This window comes from Passer domesticus, chromosome 5, assembly GCF_036417665.1.
Source record: "Passer domesticus isolate bPasDom1 chromosome 5, bPasDom1.hap1, whole genome shotgun sequence".
NCBI lineage: Eukaryota > Metazoa > Chordata > Aves > Passeriformes > Passeridae > Passer > Passer domesticus.
In genome coordinates, this window is record NC_087478.1 from 68,342,292 (window position 1) to 68,346,105 (window position 3,814).

Below are 3,814 nucleotides of genomic sequence, written 5' to 3' on the forward strand. Positions count from 1 at the left end.
AGGACTTTTCCTGCTCATTTCTCCCTGGAAATGGACATGGAATGAGTACCATTTACAGCGGTTGGGTAAATCCTGGAAAGGGCGGGAAACTAGCATTACTGGAAGAGTTTTGTGCTGTCATGTCAGGTACCAGTCAGTTCTGCTCTAGAGCCAGTCTAGGAGCTGGTGTGTAAAGCAGCACTAGCCTGAAAGAAGGAGCTACGTTTGCATAGGATTTCCCTTGCTGGCAGCAGCCATTGCCATCCCGGGCAGGACCTTCCCCATGAGCCTGAGATTGACTCAGGTGCTTGGAGCAGGGTGCTGACAAGGCCAAGATTCTGAATTCGATCCCCACATGGATCAATCACTTATTCACTGTTTGACTTGATGATTCTCGTCGCTCTTTCCGACTCCATCTCCTGTGCTCTGGAAATAAAGAGCAAACTGTTTTCACTGGCTTTTTAAACCCACAGGTTTTTCCATTTTGGGGGGTGCGAGGCACAGAGAAAGTGGGGGAGTTGAGGGAGAGCATCAAGTCTCACCCAGCAGGTGGATGAGCGGCTGGAGCAGGACCGAGCCCCAGCGGGGCCCTGGTCACACCGGGCACAGTCCGGACTTGGTCCCAGTGCCTGTCCCGGAGCGGCTTCTCCTGCCCGCGGAGATCCCGGTCCTCACCCCAGCCCAAATCCTTCACCCCACCCGCCGAGCGAGAAGCGGCTCCACCCGGGACCCCAAGCAGACACCGGCAGGAACCGGACCCAGATCTCCGGGCGCGGAACCCAGTGCCGGCTCCACTTCAGCGCCTCGAGCCCCGCGCAGCACTCCGAGCAGCAGTCCCGCCGCATCCCGGGACAGACACCCACCACACTAAGCGCAGCGGGCGCAGACCCACCGGGATTTATGGGCGCGGCGGGGCCGGCACAGGTGCGAGGGGCCGAAGGGATTTAAACCGCGGGGAGGGAATTGCGCAGCTATTCGCCCTTCGGCTCTTGCTGACGCTATCTGCAGCCGGGTCGGGCTGTCTCTTTTCCTAGGATTATTTCTTTTGTCCTTCTTTTTCTCTATACCTCTCTTTCCTCCACCACCCCCAGCCGGGTCCCCCCCATCCCCCTACACACCCCAACTCTGTTCTGTCCCTCCATCCTCTCCCTCCTCCTTCCACCCTTTCTTCCCCCCAACCCCAGCTCCCCCTTGCCCCTGCTACCCCCTCCCACCCCAGTCTCCCCCCACCTGCCTTCAATCCTTCCCCTCCTCTCCTTCCTCTACTCTTCATTCCCCATTCTCTATCCTTGTCACCTTCCTCCCGACCACCCCCTCTGTCCCCCTATTATCGTACTCCATTCCCCGCTCTCCATCTTTCCACGCAACCGCAGGGCTCGGGGCATCGGAGAATAAAACCCAGAGGGCCGGAGCCCGGCGCCTCCCGCCCTCCCTGGAGTCCCCCCACACGGGGCTGGACCGGCTCGGATTCCAGCGAGAACAGGGGGCGCCGGATTCGGGCCCTCTGGGCTTTATTCTCAGGTACCCCGAGCTCCGCGGCTGCGGGAAAAGAGGGAGAGGGAAGGACGGGGAGAGAGGAGAGATCGGGGAGGGGGTAAGGAAGGGGGGGGGGAGGGAAGAGGGAGGGTGGACAGAGGGAGAGAGTTGAATAGAAGGGGATAGAGGGGTAGGGACAACAGAAGAAGAAGTGAGGGGATTGGGTTTGGGGGGAGAGAAGGGAAGGGTTTCGGGGGAAGAGGAAGAAAGAAAGGGAATACGGGGAGAAGGAAGGAGAAGTATAGGCGAGGGACAGGAGGGGACGCCGAAGCTCCTGCGCCTCACCGGCGGAGCACGCACAAGGACCGCGGCCCCTCGCCCTGCGCTAAGTGAGCAAATGGCGGCTGAGGCGATTTCCGGGGATTAAATGACCTCGGCCCCGCCTCACGGAGCCCCGCCCTGCCCGGAAGGGGCCGGACCCATCGCTCAGAGCCCCGGGCCGAACCGGGCCTTCGGGCCCGCTGGGTGCCGGGGCGGGATTGGCGCTGGGATGGGAGCGGGCTGGCCGCGGGCGGGAGGAGCTGCTCCGGGATGGGCGCTGGGGCCGAGCCCGGCGCTGCCCCTTCTGGCAGCGGGACAGCCCGGGCCCCACCGGGCCCCGCAGAGCCTTTTGAAGATTTTATCCAGCCTAGGCAGATAATTCTCATGTAGAAACCCCAAAAATAAAGGATATGGGGTTGGGGCACGGGCAGTGTTCTGCTTTAAATTAAAAACTCATTGGGAAAAAATAAATCTGTGTAACAGCTCATTTCCAATCCTAGATGGGCTTCTGTGTGATCGGCTGTGATTCCAGCTGCTCCCATGGGATTCTAATGAAGTGTCAGGTGATGAGCGTGACAGAAAATAATGGGAAAACATTTGGGATCAGGCAGTGTCCCTAAGAGCTGGCAGTACCCAGCATTTCTGGCTGGAATTTGGGGATTCCAGCAGAGTCTTTTCATAGTGTTCCTGTGGACCTGGTACTGCCCAACATTCCTGGCTGGAATTTGGAGGTGACATCCCCCACTTCCATAGTGTTCCTGTGTCTCTGGCACTGCTTACCATCCCTGCCCAGGGTTTGGAGATTCCAACACAGCGCCCCCAGCACATCCCACTGCTTCCTCAAGTTCCCTTTAACCAGGATCATTTTTTGGGGTGGGGGCATCCAAACCCAGCAGTATTTGCTTTAGCCAGTTTTGGGGGATCTCCCTTCTCCCCTCCTCACTGAATTCCCACTGCCAAATCCCAGCCTGAGGCTCAGCTCTCCGTCCCCTCGATCCCTCTGAGGAACTGGACTTGGATTTCCCAATCCAGCAGGGCAGAAATGCTGTTTCTTCTCACTGTGTATCTTGATTGCAGTAACTGCTTATGAAATAATTCAAAGAAATTCAGAGAACGAAGAGACAATAAGGAAGAGCTGCCAGCTCCAGCCAAGGGCTGCTCAACCCCCTTCTCAATGATTTGCTTTAATTAACCAATGCAAATGAACCAATACAAATCACATTGATATGGTTTTATTCTTTTTAATCAAATTATAAATACTGCAGAATAGAAAACACTTTTAACACCAAAACTCTTCTAGGAGATACGCAGGGCAGGGCTGCACTGCACCCCCAAATTGGGAAAATTGGGACAACCGGGAGAAAAGAATCCAGACTGACATTCCTGGGAGATTGGTGCAGCTTCTGCCAGCCAGAACAATTCTTGGTCTGAGCACACACCTGCAGGATATCATCAACAGCCTCCTGGGCCTTTTCATTCAAAGCAGATTTCCACAGAGAATTAATGAAATACAGAAAATTAAATGGAAACAGAAAGGAGCAGCACCCTCAGGAGAGCAGACAGCAGCATCCAAAAGAAAATGAACAGAAAGATTAGGGATTGGGACCATCTCAAATTCCCCTTGTGAGATACCACAGGCTTTGCTCTGTAATTCACCACCTCTCTTGGTGGACAAACCCTTCAGCTTTGCTTCCAATTTATCGAGTTCCCAACTGTGACGATCGAGATTCTCTGCGCCGTGTCCACGGCGGGATCCAGCGAGACACGCAGGGAATTCCCATGGGAACGCTGTCCAGGAAGCTCCCGGCCCTGCCCTGTGCCTGCAGCCCAGAGGGAGATCTCTTCCCACAGCTGCAGCTGAGCTCGGTGTGTCCCGACGCTTCCCACGCTGACACCCACAGCTCCCTCCGCCTGCTGCCTTGGGGAGTGTCCCTGAGGTGCCAGCAGGAAAGGAGCCTCTCAGGGACACGGACTGGGCATTCAGGGGGAGAAAAGGAGTTTTCAGTCTTTAGCATCTCCCCTTGTGTCAGTACTGACA

At 56.3% G+C, this 3,814-nt stretch overlaps 2 long non-coding RNA genes across 2 annotated transcripts; one reads left to right on the forward strand and one right to left on the reverse strand.

The window, feature by feature from the left end:
• On the reverse strand, positions 1-2,219 carry LOC135300844 (uncharacterized). The gene is made up of 2 exons (XR_010362612.1): positions 1,801-2,219; positions 1-405 (listed from the first exon to the last, which is right to left on the reverse strand). It is a non-coding gene; the product is annotated as an uncharacterized LOC135300844 (long non-coding RNA).
• On the forward strand, positions 1,412-3,593 carry LOC135300845 (uncharacterized). Its single transcript, XR_010362613.1, has 2 exons — positions 1,412-1,500; positions 2,277-3,593. It is a non-coding gene; the product is annotated as an uncharacterized LOC135300845 (long non-coding RNA).
• The last annotated feature ends 221 nt before the right edge of the window (positions 3,594-3,814 follow it).